Source organism: Passer domesticus, chromosome Z (assembly GCF_036417665.1).
Source record: "Passer domesticus isolate bPasDom1 chromosome Z, bPasDom1.hap1, whole genome shotgun sequence".
In the NCBI taxonomy this organism is placed as follows: domain Eukaryota; kingdom Metazoa; phylum Chordata; class Aves; order Passeriformes; family Passeridae; genus Passer; species Passer domesticus.
Window position 1 is genome coordinate 55,402,285 of NC_087512.1, and position 16,804 is coordinate 55,419,088.

General features: G+C 35.8%; 2 long non-coding RNA genes across 2 annotated transcripts; both read left to right on the forward strand.

Moving 5' to 3' along the window:
• Window positions 1-361: 361 nt before the first annotated feature.
• LOC135289678 (uncharacterized) lies at window positions 362-2,168 on the forward strand. Its single transcript, XR_010352417.1, has 3 exons — window positions 362-551; window positions 1,057-1,196; window positions 2,065-2,168. It is a non-coding gene; the product is annotated as an uncharacterized LOC135289678 (long non-coding RNA).
• An 84-nt stretch (window positions 2,169-2,252) lies between these two features.
• On the forward strand, window positions 2,253-6,868 carry LOC135291067 (uncharacterized). The gene is made up of 2 exons (XR_010353931.1): window positions 2,253-3,078; window positions 4,780-6,868. It is a non-coding gene; the product is annotated as an uncharacterized LOC135291067 (long non-coding RNA).
• The last annotated feature ends 9,936 nt before the right edge of the window (window positions 6,869-16,804 follow it).

A 16,804-nucleotide genomic window follows, 5' to 3' on the forward strand; every position in this document is an offset into this window, starting at 1 on the left:
TTTTGCCAACCATGGAAGTGATTTTCTAAGAGAAGCTGCTAAGAGCTTCCTCTGTGCCTAGCAAAACCAATCAGTAACTAGTTTTGAGGAGTGACACCCGGTTAAACCACTTTAAAAAAGTTAAATATGCCTCCATGACACACATTTTAAAGACAAGCAAGAGTGGGAAAAGCTCTCTTTCTTCCGGCCTGGGAACAGGTAACAGGCCAGCCTGGCCGCCCAGCACAGCTAGGCCAGGCTGGGTGGGTTCTGCCAGAGGGCTGGGACCTCAGTGGCTGCCAGGCAAGGGAAGGGGAGGCCATTGGCTTGCCACTGAGCTAAAGCCTGGCTACTGAGATCCTAGCTGCTTCCCCCCCAGCATGGACACTGAAGAAACATTCGTCATAAACAGCACTGGTCACTCCCAGCAGAGATAACATGACTGTATGCATGCCCAGGCAAGATATTAACTCTTTTACTGTGCACATGAAACTTGCAAACATTCAATTCTCTCTTGAGTGAAAGAAAAGGAAAGAGTGAAGATGTGTAGAAGACAACATGAAGATACCAAGGTCAGTAAAGATCTGGGTCAAGTCTCAGATGGGAGGAGAATGAGGAGATGCGTTAGTTTTGGGCTGAAATTCTTTTCAATAGCCATGGTGATGGACTATGATACCCTAGACTATCCAGGTAATTAATGAAAAAGCATGGGTGAATGGAGCATTCCAACTGTAAGACATGAACAAAAGCATCCATTCTGAAGCAAACAGATGTTGATGTACCTGGGATCAAAAGGAAAAGCTTGAACAGAGAGAAAAAACAGTGATGAAGACCCTTTGCTCCCAGGGAAAAAGAAGAAAACCTCTGTTCTCAAAGATATATATGATCTTAGAAACAGATGAAGAGAACCTTTATTTTTTGAACAGGTCATTCTTAAAAGTGTACCCCATTAGCTAAAGATTGAGCCCTTGACAACAAAAAATTTATTTTTGTTTTTTCCCCAAAAGTGGGCAAAGCTGTGAGTTGAGGAGAGGGACTTTTTACATAGTGATCAGATTTCCATTTTTTTCTGGGCAGCTGATTTGCTGTGACATCAAAGCCACAAGAAAACTGTTTCTTGAGTAGAAGTCTCCATGGCATGACAGGAGAGATGCCTTTCCCTAGGTGAACTGAAGAAAGATCACTTTTAGAGGTGGTAAACTGACTGAAAATACCAGGTATTGTCTCTTTACGTTGTCAGTGGGAAAGGAAGAAGAGTTGGGGAGAGGAAAACTATTGCAATGTGGAGACATGAGGCTTGACTCCATTTTCAGAAGGCTGGTTTATTTTCTTACGATATACATTATATTAAAATACTACATTAAAACTATACTAAAAGAATAGAGAGAAAAGATTAATCAGAAAGCTAGAAAAAACAAGAATAGAATGTATAACAGAATCTTGTGACTCAGAGTCTGATGCAGCTGCATCTGTGATTGGCTCTTAATTAGAAACAACCAACATGCACTAATCACAGATGCACCTGTTGCATTCCACAGCAGCAGATAATTATTATTTACATTTCTCTCCTGACGCTCCTCCGCTTCTCAGGAAGGAAAAATCATAAAATATCATAGCTACAGAAAACTGTTTTAAAGGTTTATTTGATTCTTATTATTCTTCTTTTAGTTATGCATTAAGGACTAAAATTTCAATGCCCCTTAGGCAAAGAAGAACATGAGATGATATAGCACTTCTGTATCTCAGCTTCAACTTGGAAGCTCGAGGATAATTAATAAGGGACTTAGAGGAACATATGGGGATTAAATAAGTAACCACTTAGTAAATAACAAAGCCCATGTGATGTATTTTAGGTTACGGCTTGCCTCCAGTCTTCCCAGAGTACAATTACATAATCTTAGAGGAATAATACTGGAAGACTTTGCAAAAGTGTTTTTGTCCAAATCAAAGTAATTTAAGACAAATGTACAAAAATATTCTTAAGACCTTCAGATGCTTTTTTTCCTGCAAATCCATCTACTAGCATATGTTACTTGTAGTACACAAAAAAGGTACAATATTGGCAACGCTTTAAATTTCTTCTAGGTTTCCAAAGTATTTTACTTTAAAGAGTTGACACAGGAAGAGAAAGCATGAAGAAAAGAAAGAAAGAAAGAAAGAAAGAAAGAAAGAAAGAAAGAAAGAAAGAAAGAAAGAAAGAAAGAAAGAAAGAAAGAAAGAAACCAAGAAAGAAAGAAAAAAAGAAAATAAGTTGATTTAATCAGCAAAATACCTGATACTCTTTTTCATAATATCTGTCTGGACAAAATGGCCAGAGCTGCATAAACTCATAATGTGATGGGTGAGCAACTGGCTTATGGGTTGGGCAGAAAGAGCTGTAGTGAGTGAAGTGAAATAAGACTGTTAACTTGTCCTGCCATAACCCTGTGCTCTTCAGCATCTTTGTTAATGAACTGGATGCAGGACTCAAAGTTATGCTAATTAAGTTTGCTCATGATACTAAACTGGGAAGAATTGCAACTCCTTCAAGGGCAGAGAGAGACCTTGGTGAATTAGGGAACCGGACAATCACCAGCTCTCTGGAGTTTTACAAGGACAAGTGCTAGATTCTGCACCTGGAATGTGGCAACTCTGAATGTATAAACAGACTGAAGAATAAGATGATGCAAAGCAGTGCTACAAAAAGGGAACTGGTAGCAAGGCAGCAGTGCCCTGACAGCCAGGAGAGGCAACCAAGTCCTGGGGGGCATCAGGCCCAGCATTGCCAGCTGGGCAAGGGAGGGGATTGTCCCACTCTGCTCTACAGTGGGGTGGCCTTGCCTTGAATCCTGGGGGCAGTTTATGGTGAGATAGTATAAGAAGGTTCTAAAGTTATTAGAAAGTGCCCAAAGAAGAGACATGAGGATGAGCAAGGATCTGGAGAGGAAGCTGTATGAGGAGTGCCTGAGGTCACTTGATCTGTTCAGCCTGGAGAAGAGGAAACTGAGAGGAGACCCCAGCACAATCTTCAACTTCCTTGTGAGGGGAAGAGGAGGTGCAGACACTGATTTCTTCTCTGTGGCAACTAGTGACAGGACTTGAAGATCAGCCTGAAACTGAGTAAGGGGAGGTTTTTGATGGATATTAGGAAAGGTTTTTCATCCAGATGGTGTTTGGGCACTGGAACAGGTTCCGCAGAGAAGTGTTCACAGTAGCAGTCTGATAGAGATTAAGTGTTTGAACAATGTTTTCAGGCCCATGGTATGACTGTTGGAGGTGGTCCTTTGCAGGGATAGGAATTGGACTCAATGGTCCTTTTGGGTACCTTCCAACACAGGATATTCTATGATTGATTAAAACCACCATTAAATCCATTAGAACTGCAGATGGCTAAATGATTATTACTCTCAGCAAACACTCTATGTGGGCCTCATGGGATCTCTTTGTGTAACTTTCAGTAAAAGATACAGAAGTGAAAGAAACACAGGTTGAGCCCCAAGAAGCGGATAGTGTGATTTTTGTTTGAAAGTTTTAACTGTGATTTTTTCTGACTGTACACAGCTCTGAAAAATCAGAAATTAAATATCAGAACATTTTAATGTATGTTAATCCCAGTGCTGTAGCCATAGACAGTGGCTAATGGCTAATAACTAAAAAAAGTTTAAAGCTTCTCCAGATGGCAGATGCATTCATAGCAGCTGTTGCAATATCCTACAGTGTTTATAGAGGAGCTTTAGACCACCACAGGAAAAATCACTGAGGGTCAGCTTCTTATCACTGGTGTATGGTTCTAGAAAGGTCCTTATTTAGTAGGTTTGCAACAATTTAAGAAAATATACCTTGTCATTCATGACATATTTGCACATACTGATTTCACAATTTCTCTAGAGCAACACAATGAGCTGAGTATTCATGCCTATATAGTGCTCAAGATAATGCAGTTTAGTTGAAAAGAGCTATGCTTTAGTATATTCCAAATACATTATATTCCTGATGATGATTGCTTTTGCTATTGATCCATTTCTCAATTTACCAAATATCTAATTTTTTCCCCCTCATGTGTACAACATTCATAAAGAAATCCCAAATATAATACAAAAAATGAAAACAGAATGTGTTAACAATGATATGTCTTGGACTGGATCTCCAATTATATGTTCAGAAATACAAAAGTGGAAACAATAATGAGAATCATAGACAAAGCAAAATAAATAACAGATTTTTCACTCTGTGGATTAATTACAACTCTTAAAAGTTCAGAGTTAATAAAGACACATTTGATGTTTGAGAAAGCTAAACTTTCTTAACAGTTTCCTCTATTTTTAAAATTGTCTTATCTTTAGTGTTAAAAATTGCCTAAAATAAATAAAATCAAATAGATTAGATTAATTGAAGTTATTTTTCTTAAATACTACTAGTTCAGAAAATAATATAAATTCTCAGATAAAGTGAAAAGCAGTGTAAAATATAAAAAAAAGTAGAAGTGGCAGCATAAATGAATGTATAAAGTGGTTAATAAAATCGCTAACACACTTGTTCAGAAGAAAAAAATTATCTGGTCTAACACGAATAGGCAAAGCAGTAGATATTAAACTTAATAAAAAAGTTCATGAGTGTGGGTTCAGTCTTGGTTTCTGAGACTGATAACTGCAAATCAGTAGTCTAGAAATGTAGCAGTTATTTTGAAGGCTCTGCAATATATAGAGTGCAATTGATTCTGAATGTTCTGAATGGTGATCTATTAAAGTGCCAGAAATATAGAAGCCCTGTTGTGTAGATAACCAGTTTAATAGACCTTCTTTGTCATGCTTCTTTTTACAGTTCATTGATCTGGGAACTGAAGAGACTGGATAGTAAGTCCTTCATGACAGTTTGATCTACACATTGCTTGCCATGTAAAACAACCCAACTCTGATTTAATTTATATACCTTTGAACTATATATGAACTATATCCCAAAAGACAAAATCAAAAATTTCAGAGAAAATATTCTAGAAAGTATGCATAATTTGCCTTTATGAAGATTTACCTAAAATAGAATTTTGCAGGGTGAGGGGTGCAAATAATTTGAAGTCCTACTCTTCCTCCTTTATGTGTAAATATATACAGATATACATATATATTTATTTTTTTTTTAATTTTTCTTTCAATATGTGCTCTGGCAGTGTGAGTAGCGTCTTCATAAAATGCAGTTCAGATGGTTGAAAAAGTCTTTTGAGATAGGATCATTGGCATGAATGAGTATTCTTTGAATAAGGCAAGGCTGTCTCAAAATGAATACATCTATCTAATGTCTTTGTATTCTCCACTTTATAAATTGGCTCCCTGATGATTTTTTATGACAATTTCTGGCTTCAGAAAGCTATATAATCTCTTTCCATTTAAGGATCATAAAACACATTCAGTGAAGACCCTGCTATTTACTAAGTTATATCTTATATTTACTAGGTTATATCTTTTGTCAAGTGAGAATAGTGAAATCAATTTATTTGGCATCTTATCTGCATAGTGCTGTGTCAGCTGTGTACAAAGTATGAACAAATTCTGATGTTGAACCTCAGGGTATTTGCTTGTCTGAATTCTCATTCTGTTGGCCAACAGGAAATTATTAGAACTACCCTCAGGAGATGCAGTTCCCTTAGAGAGTGAAGGTGGCACAGCTTTTCTTTGCAAACCTCACCTCACAGTGCTAATTTCTGATTTGACCACCTTTTTTCTCAGTCTTTGTACTACCATTTATTTTATTTCTGAAAGTAGACGTACAACCCAATATACTTATGAAAATGCATGTAGCTCTTCAATATAGGTTTTAGATTTAGACTGAGAGACTAAATAGTTTTTCCTTCTAAGTGACTTGTATGAATACTGACATCATAAGACCACACAACTATTGCACCATTGCATGCAATTTATTACACTGTTAAAAAAAAAAAAAAAGCAAACTAAACCTAACTTGAGAATGCTTTTCTCTTACTTTTATTTTCATTAGAACAGCAATGGAATACACCAGACTAGTTAATTAAGAGAACAATCGCAGACTTGTAATGGGGTGGAGAATGAAGTGGAGCTTGACATAAATGACATTAAAGGGAAGAGGTAGTCAAGAACAGGTCTTTGTTCAGAAACAATGTAATTGTCCATGAGATGTTTTCTTTGTCTAAGTATTTGACAGGAGAACTTGCAGAACGTAACTGGCAACCGATATTCTCTAAAGTTCCTCAAGTGTGGCATCTCAGAAGACGTGTTTCAGGATCTAAATGTCCAGATATATTTTGGTACACTTAGGCAAGTAAAGCAGGAGAAAGGAAAGGAAAACAGTGTCATATTGTATCTTCTCATACATAACCAGTACAGAACAGGCTGTAAATCTTATTTAAGTAAAAGCTGGAGCAGCAAGTTGTAGACATGGGAAGGTACTTTTAATTTTTTTACTATTTTGAAACTGTTTTAGGAGAACTTGTTAAATAAATTTTCAAGCAGTTTAACCACTCAATTTTAATTTATCTTACAGTTATTACTAATTTTAAAGTGAAGTAACTAAAGCTCTAGGAAAACTAAATATTTTCCTAATTATTTTCTCTTGTTTTAAAATGCAACTGTCCAAATTTGGAAATATTTTTTGTTTCCAGTTTTTGATCTGACAAAGAATCTCATTATCGCAACTGCTATAATTTGCTTTTTCTCATTTAGAAATGTCAGCAAAATGAAGCAAACAAGGGAAGAAAATCTACTCTAGTAATCAGTCTTTTCTTGCTGAAAGATTCCTTGCGGATTAATAGTAAAAGTATGAAACATGTCATGATGAAAGATAAAATGCTTATTTGAGAAATCTGCTGGCAAATTTGTACCTATGGCCTTTACCATAGATAGTATCACTGATGAAAAGAGGGATTCAGACTAGGTGGTGTTTTTGTAGCAAAACTCATTTATGTAAGTATTACTTCCAACTTACAAGAGCTTACAACTTTTGAAAGGACTGAATGAAAGAAAGATATCTGCTTGAGCTGGCCTTCTTTATAAACAAAAGCCACTGCCTAGACTTTTTGCAGTACACAAGACTATTTTTACTGGTTTAATTTTTTTTCTGTTGGGCTTCAGTTTTGAGAGACAAGTGTTACCAACGATTATCAATTTAATTAAAGAAATTAAAAATCTTCAAAATTTCAGACAACGTCTAAAAAATTTTTTTTTGAGGATTCTTTTAAGTTCTCCCTAATTGGGAGCACAGTTAACTGCTATAAAGGTTCACATGTACCCCAATAGTACCATGCCTCTTCTGTGTTTTTGCATGAATGGAAGGCAATCTAGTATAAGAATAACTCTGTTACTCTTCTGGTTCTCTGTTCCAGTTAATTCTTTCAGAAACAACCAAACTGACCTTCATGGATTCAAACCTGCATTTGAATGTTAAGTGGTTTCATTCCAAGACCTGCTATAGAAGCTGGTTCGAACCGGATAGGGCTGAAGCAGTTTCTATGCACAACAGAGTAATTTTAGTTAGCTGAGAAACAACTATCTTGCTATTTGACCTTCAAGCTCATAAAAAATAAATGATCAGGCAGAAAATGAAATCTCATATTTTAATGGCAAAATAAAGGTACATTAAATAAAAGACAAACTGGTTAATAAGTTCCACCTGTGTTCTACCTACTTCAGAACCTTCTCACAGGGTCTGCAAGGTACATATTAATACCATATCCACAGAGAGGCAATATTGATCTACCACTTCTGTTGCAGTGAATAAGCATGTCAACAGTGTACAGAAAATGCTGAATGTGAAAAAAAAAATGTTCACTGTTATTTCTATTCAAATATTTGAGTTACAAAAGAAAATACTGAAATATATTTGCAAACTTACCACAAAAAGGTAATAATTCACTGTGTATGCTATAAGACTAGGAGTCTGGTCCTGAAAGTTGATGAACGCTCTTCAAGAATGCTCCTTCCATGATGAAAAAAAAAATGTTATTGAAAAGCTGCAGTAAAGCCTCTTTGCAAAACATGATCACTACTTCCAAAAATCTGAGTTAGGGCCAGAGCCATTAGAGACCTATTGGTTATTGTATACACAGCACAAATCTCTTTAATGTGAACAAGAGTTATAGGAACCCTGATGACTCCTCAATCATTCACGTCAATTACAGCAGTCAGTCTTTCAAGCCCTCCTTTGCACAGACCTTACCATTCACAATGTAAATAAGTGTGAGAAGTGCATTTGTAAAGGATTCTCAAAACTTGACTGAAAGTTCACACCATTTTGTACAAACCATTTGTGTGCAAACTCTGAAGTAAAGTGTGCTGACTCAGAAAGGCCATGGAATAGAGATGACATTGTTGAGAGAGAGATTGAACTAGAAATAAGTTTCAAAAGATGGCCTTGCAAAAATACCAGACATTTTGGAGAATTAGACCTGTGAACAATCCACTCTAGCAAGACTAAGTGGGACAAAATAATAGGTGATTGGTGTTAGAAGTATTAGCAGCATTGTGTGGCAAAAGCTAATAGGCTGAAAAACATTTATAAGGTATTGTAAACAGGAAATAGGTTGGCTTCTGATAGAACGGTGTTGAGTTTTACATCTTTTATGTCTCCCCTTCTAGGAGACTGATAATGGTATAAAACCTTTAAAAACACTTTCAGTTGCTGTCTCTGTAAAGATGGGATTTTCCAACAAATAAGGGCTTGTGACAGAAAGAAAACATTCACTGAACTTGTACAAATTTCTTTTTTTTCTCTTTCACCTCAGCAGCTATTTGAAAACAGAAAACCGTGCTCCTAAAAGTACAGTGTTTCTTCTCTAATGATCTTTTAGACATATATATCATATTTAGGAGCTATCAGCAAAAAGAGAGATTTCCATTCAGAATCATTAGTTACTTAATTGGCTTTTTAGAAATGACAAGCAATTGGCTGTCATACAACTCTTTCTTTTAAGACTTACACTCCTAAAAATTATTTCTTTTTTTTGTTTGTTTGTTTGGTTTATGTTTGCATTACAAATTGAGATTTGACATACTCAGAACATTAACTGTAATTGATAATAATAAAATATCAGGTTTTCTTAAAACACCATTTAGATAGGGTTAGTGATGGAATTGTTACTCATTTCATGCTCACTAGTTTATTTTCTCCATTTTTGTTTAAAATCACCTGTGAATACAAAGGGAACCTAAAGTCCTGCTAATATAAAAGGGGGAAAGCATCAGTTTTTAATTCTTATCTTATCTTAAGTAAACTGGTTGTAGTTTGGGTCCTGAGAGGCAGTTCCTTCTGTGGTAAAGTCTTTACAATCAGTATGAGTATGGAATCTGTTTTCTATATGAGTTGATAGTAAACTTGATGGTTAAGCTTGAGATCCTGAAATTCAAGCCTCCTCTGCCACTCAGAGTGGAACAATGTACCACTATTTATCTCCTCTTATTGATAAAAAGATAAAGAATAAAATATGGTTTTCATTATTGAAAGTCATAGACAAGCTAATGAAATTTCACTTATGTTTGGGCTTACATTCATATGAAGTTCAAATTTAGTTATCTTCATCTTGCTGGTAAGCCTTATCCAGTAACAAAGAGATTTTAATCTTGTGTTTCTCCAGCGTTTGCCAGTTTCCATCACAGTTTTGTTTGCTGGCATTTCTGGCATGTGAAGCAGTAAAAAATATTAAGTACATCACTTTAAATTAAAAACATTGGAAAAAGTCCCATAAAAAGAGATGTTTGGTCTGATATTTCAACTTTCTATGGAATGTTTTATTCTGAATCTTCAAACTTTTCATTGATTTTGAGAAACAGAACTCATCACAAGTGCTCTTTTCCCTCTTTAAAAAAAAAAGGTGTAACTAAATTAGTTTGAAAAATACATGGAATTGAGACAGTGAAGAAAACACAGGAAAATATAATTTACTAATATAATATAAAGAGAATTAATTCCAGAGATTGCAAAGTAAAATCTGATTTAAAAATATTTACTTTTAAAATATATAATTAAAATTATAAAATTCTTTAAAAGTACAAAATTCTTCTTGAGAGAAATTTTGAGATATTTGAATGAGGAGTGGCAGAAATTTTCATGTGACCAAATAACTTTGGTTTAGCGGATACAAATTCCTTCCAGTCAAATGCTTTTTTGTCCTTATGATTGTTCAAAACTCATGTTAAATGACAAGCCTACTTTGCCTCATTTTTCAAACCATGTTACTATTTTACTGGTTAATCCATATTCTGTTCTCAGGAAGACAGTCTGCTTTTTTGTCTTCTTTAAAAAAATGGTAACTTGATGCAGAAAGTGTAGGCTATTGAATAAAAAAAAGTGTTATTCCTAAGAGAAAAAGAACTAAACAGGGCAAAAATTGCCTGAAGAAAAACCCCACATCTAAATTTTACTCAGAGTCTCAAATATAGCATTCCTTATGGTCCTCAGAAATAAAAACTTATGGTTGTACTTCACAAAAATAGAAAATTATCCCAATAGATGAATCATCTTGCCTTATGTACAATATTAAGGAGAAAGAGGATAGGTTGCTACTATGGGTGTTGGAACCAATTTTTTAGGAACACAATTCAAGAAAGAAAACATTTAACTGAATATTCTTTTATTTTGAATGAGCAGTCAAGACTGGTGGAGCCCCAATGTCTGAAATGTCTTGTGACTCTAGTTCAGCTTTTATCCACAAAGCATGCTGTTAATCCTATGAAACATTTACTAAATTAATAATGTGAGAAATTAGAAGAAAAATATTTTCAATTAAAAACAGGTTACTTGATATATCATGTTGAACAGCTTCTTCCTAAACAAGCATGGTAGCATCACTAAATGTAACATTAAGACCTTTTTTAAAATGTCTCCATATTTCAGACAGCTTTAATAGGCTTAATTCTAAAGTCATTTGGCATAATAATATAGGCATAAAATAATAATAAAGGCATAACATCCTAAAGTCAATTGCAGATTGAAATATCATGCAAATTATTTAGAATAAACCTGTTTTCTGTGGGTTTTCATCTTCTTGACTAGAAGTTGTAAATTGTGCATTGCTGCAGCAAGATTAGAATATATCCCACTGAAATTCATTGGCAATTCTTCTCTTGGAGAAATTTACATTTTCTTTTCAATATAATATGTAAATATGAAAACAATTCTTTGAAAGATACTGTATAGGAGCAATGTACTAAAACAACCACTGATTCACTGTGTATTAAAAAAAATACAGCGAGAAAACTCAAAACGCTGATACTTACTGGATTATCTAATCACCCATCTCTATTCTCAAGTAAATTTATAAAGGAGTTAATAACACACTGGAAGGCCTATTGACTGATTAAGTGTACCAGCAGAACATTGCAAGAGCAAGTAACTTAAAATATTTACCTTGATTTAGAATTTACAATTGAGGAATCACACCTCTGTATTAAAAAAGAAAAAAAAAAGGCAAAAAAGTGCACCAATTTTAAATAAGTTCTGCAAGTTCTGCAAGGTGGAAACTTTATAAGGTATACAATTACTGTAATCTTTCCCTATAACTGGAAGAGAAAATTTAATTTTCATCCCTCAATATACATTTATATGTAGATAATACTTATTTAGATATCAAGTACCAAATAAGCACAATTTTAAAATGTGCAAGATAGATGTAAAACAAGGCAGTCACAACACACCTTAGAAAAAGTGTTTTTGACTAACATGGTTAAAATAAGTTTGAAGAAAGTGATTTTTATTAGTGCTGCATCTTTGTATTTTAACATGTTTTCATTACAGGTGTCAACACTTCCTTATACTATCACAAAAATATTCCACACCTCAAAACCAACCCCTCCCCATAAAACCCAGCTGAGACCATTTCATTTCCAGTCTTAATCTAGACACAGAATAGTATTCCACCAAAATAGGGTAAAAACATAATGTAAGATTAACTATAATCCACTAATCAAATTAATTTATCTAATTATTTAAATGGAAAAAAAATTGAAGACAATGGTTTCAACTGGAACGTTCAAATAAGAAATCCAAAGCTGACAGAATGTTTTAATACATCCTCCCAAGTATTAAAAATAACAATAGCAAAATAACACCAAAAATCATAAAGAAAGTCAAGTGGGCATGACAGTCTAGAGAAGGCATGTTTCTTGAAAATGTACTCAATAGTTCATTCATTAATTCTTTCATTTGTACATAGGTAATCTGAGTACTTATGGAATGAGTGAGCATGAAGCACACAAGTAGGTCTATTAAACAGAATGGAGAGGAAATTTTGTCCACCTCTTTTTTACTCAGGACATGGCTAAATTTTGGCTTTATGCATACAGACAATAGGATTCTGGGACACTTCTTCCATGTATTTTTGGAATATGTTAAAAAAAACCCCAAAACAAGACAATAAATATATATCTACTTACGTGAACTTTTTATATGTAGATTGTAAACCCCAGGGGAAAGAAAAGGGTAAGTGCAGTAATATTCGTGCACAGAGGCTTTCCTAGAGGCATGCTCAGAGCCAACAAATTAGAAATAAAAGTAAGAAACCTGTCAATGGATTTCAGAGTCCCTGAACAGTGGAGTTTGTTCTGAGCCCTACATCACAGCTCAGTGCAGTGCTGAAACACTACTGTGCTTCTTACACCAGCTTTAAATATTGACAGGAACTGACCCATTCTGAGCAAAAATTTTGGGGATTTTTTTTTGCTTTAAGTCCCTACATGAATAAAAAAAATTCCTGTGTCTGGAAGCCACCTGTTCCAAAGTGCTTTTTTAGAGACTGACCTATCTATGAAGAAAAGATAAATTCTGAATGACAGTGACTTTCAGTAAGACATTTTGTACCCCAACTACATTATTTACCCATAATGAAAAAAAAAATTAATCAGAGAAATCATAATATGGTTCTGGAAAAAGTGTCCAGTACACAGCTAGATTAGTCCATATTCTCATGGGTGAACAACATGCTGACACTGGGAACAATAGGATTATAGCAGATAAAGTGACATCACACTGGTGACTGGTCACCAGTGGGGTATCACTGATGCTCCATTCTCAGTCCTGTGCTTTTCAACATCTTCAAAAACAACTTGCATGCAGGACTCACTAATGATATTTATACAGTAGATAGATAGATAGCAGGTATATCATGACAATAAGACTGGGAGGAGCTGCTGACACCATTGCAGGTAAAGGGGCCCTGCAGGGACATCTCAAAAGTTCAGTGTACTGGGCAATCAGCTGCAGAGAGCTTAGCAAAGACAAGTGCTGGATTCTGCATGTGGGGCAGGGCAGCCCTGAATGTGTGCATAGAGTGGGGAATGAGAGGCTGGAAAGCAGTGCTGTGGAAAGGGACCAAGGGATCCTGGTTGATGGGCAAGCTTAATCTCAGTCAGCAGTAAGGCAGCCAGGAGGGCCAACCCTTTCCTGGGGGTATCAGGCACAGCATCACCATGTGAACAAGGGAGGGGATTGTCCCACACTGCTCTTCGCTGAGGTGGCCTCACCTCGAGTGCTCGAGGCAGTTTCGGGTGATACAATATAAGAAAGTAAATCTAATAGAGAGCATCTAGAGGAGGGCAATGAAGACTGAAATGTCTAGAGGGGAAGATATACAAGGAGAGGCTGAGGTCACTTGGTGTGTTCAACCTGGACAAGAGAAGACTGAGGGGAGCCGTCATTGCAATCTGCAACTTCCTTGTTAGGGGAAGAGGAGGGGCAGACACTGATCTCTTCTCTGTGGTGACCAGTAACAGGATCTGAGGGAATGTCTTGAAGTTGATTCAGGGGAGATTTCGGCAGGATATTAGAAAAGGTTCTCCACCCAGAAGGTATTTGGGTTCTGAAACAGCTCCCCAGGGAAGTAGTCACGGCACCAGGCCAGACAGAGTTCAAGAAGTGTTTGCACAATGTACTCAGGCACATGGTATGATTCTTAGGATGTTTCATGAAAGACAAGGAACTGGACTTTGATGATCCTTGTGCATCCCTTCCAACTCTAGTTATTCTATGACTCTAACAACTCCAAAACAAACTTAATTTGATGTAGCTACATGACTATAGTTTATACATTGCTTGATTTTATAATGTTATTAAATTATCTTTGGCTCTTTTTCAAGACAGTACTTTGAGAAAATCAATGAAATAGTTAACTGAAAGAAAATGGAAGACTACTCTTTTTCTTTCAGTCTACAATATCTTACTATGTGGATAGTCAAGATTAGATGCTAAAACTAATCACTTTTAACTGCCATGTGTTGCTTTTCCATCAGAAATTCTGTCACATACCTCTGTTAAATAAAAAACTGTTCCATAGAGACTACTTAATGTACTGGTTGTGTATGTTTTAATTAAACTATATTACTGCATTTCACTGCAAAACCAATCTTTGTGATATCTTTCCCCCATTCTCTAACTTTAAAATTTTGTGTTTTAATTATATATAAAATTGCTTTGGTACAACAAGCATAATTTTATTTTCCATAGTTTTGGTTTAATCATAGGAATTTAATTTCCATAACTTGTACTTTAATGTCTTTCTCAGGACTTCAGTAGAAAAAACAGCAAGAGGAAATATTTAAATGGCACTCTCTGTAACAGAATTATTTTGATCAATTAATTATATGTCAGTTTATTTTTCTAGGCAAAGATTCTTTTTTTTGACTCTGATCCATGATCCTTTTGAATGACCTTGGTATTCTCTTCATGACCGCACAGCTGATTGTAAAACCATATATAAGACAGCCCTAGTAACTCTTTTCAATATATTTATCTAGGAGAGAAATAAGAAAAGTGTTGGTAAATTTCACTCAAGTCTATACAGTTGACATATTTGTGTTCTTTTGTTGCACAAATATTTGGGAAAAGGAATTTAGTTAGCTCTTTCGAAGCCTATCTTGCTTACTGCTTTTGTGAACCCACTCTATTTGAATATACATGTTAAACCTTATTTAAGAAGTTACTGTTTTTCCTAGTTCTTGAAAATAAACTGATTCTAGTATCCCTTCTAATGTCTGTGATTTTTTTTTTCCTACAATGCTTAGACTTAAATTAGAGGATGAACAAAGCAGCAGAAATTAAAATTACAGTCCTAGTAATCTTTCTTGTTCACAATCATTTTTAGTAGCTCAAGGATGAGCAGTTGAATGATAAATTAGCTGAGATGATGTACAAATCACTAGTAAAATTAATATAGAGCCACTTCCAATAAAAAAACTTGAGACATTTCTACTACTTATCTAACTTCAAAGTACAGATACAAATTAACTGTATCATGATATCCACTGAACTTTTCTGGTCTTTTTTTTTAATGGAATCATGATTCAGAGCCAACAGAATAACCTTCACTTGTCTATAATAAATTTTATTTTGAACTGATAATCCTCCCCTAAGATTATCTCCCCTTCTGGGAAAACCTAAAAACAGTGGGGTGTGCTTAAAACTTCCCTGAGATTCCCTGGCCAGAGTACAGCAAGGCATGAGAAAGAAAAGAAAGCTTTCAAAATACATTGTTTCAGGAGTTCCCTGCTCTCTTTTACTTCCACAGGGACTAAAGAGATTAAATCTCTGCTACTGTATTTTCTAATTCCATAGCGCATCAATAGGAAAATAGCTGGCAGTGTTTTGGCTTTAGTAAGGAGCATAATGACAACATCAAGACTAAAACTGCTGTCTCGGGGTGATTTTATGATGATCCTTTACCCCCTGTTCATCTGCTCTACGCCCAGAAATGGTTGATATAAGCTTAAGGTGAGCCCAGGGCAGTGGGGAGCCTTTAGGCTCTTGTGCAGGCTTTTTTTAAAGCCTCATTCCCCAGGCATCCATGGACAGGCAGACTGGGGTCTCTTCATTTGCCTGGATAGCTTGGGTTTTGTTAGCTTAGGCAAAGTCTTTTCTTCCTTTCCCTGCCTTTGGAGACTGCAGCAGCAATCCTTCCGAGGCTTATGTATTTTCTTGAATTGCTCAGTTTGATTTGGTCCAAGGTCAGAGAGGACAATCAATGGGAGAAAAATCGGCAGTGGACCAGCAGGGAGCTGAGGAGCTGCTCTGTCCCAGCTCCAGACCCTGGAAAAGCTGTACCCACAATAAAAAGGACACTAGATCTGGCAGCTTCATCTGCTGTAAAAAGGAGACCAATATAAAAAGTTCACCAGGCTTCTATTTGTTTTTGCCAAAGCTGCTGCGTGAACCCTTTTTTTTTTTCCTTCCCTGAGGCACAAGTTGGCACCACTTTGCAGCTATTGTGGGGTTTGTTTTTTGGTTTTGGGTTTGGTGGTTGTTGTTGTTGTTGTTTTGGGGTGGTTTTTTTTTTGCTTTGTTTTGTTTTCTCCTTGTCTGGAAGTTTGGGTTGGGGTTTTTTGTTCTTGTTTGCGGGGGGGGGGGGGGGGGGGGGACAAGGTCTGACAGTTTATCTATCACTTCACCATTTTTTTACTGTACCATGTTGTCATTCTGTTTGTCAAGAAATGGTTGGATTTTTTCTCCTTCATCCACATGTTAATCTCATAGGCAGAAAGAGATTGTTGCAACCCTTCCAGAGCATTTTTTCCTAAACTTGTCTCCAAAATGAGAGAACTGTCAATAGAGAAACATCTCAAGAGAAGAAGTATGTTATAATTCAATTCACAGTTCACCTCAGAGGCATGAGATGGTTACAGATTGTGGTTTTCTTTTCACTGAAGATTTGATATGCAATACTTGGCATTATTAACCAGCATACATGGAGATTATGCTAGCTAACTATTCTGGTGCTCTTTTGCTACACAGTTGCAAATATGCTAATCTCACATAGTTAGCCACTGATACTATGAGATGCAATCTTGAAATGGAAATCTATGATCGGGTCATTACCCTCAGGGCAGGAGCCCATCAGGGA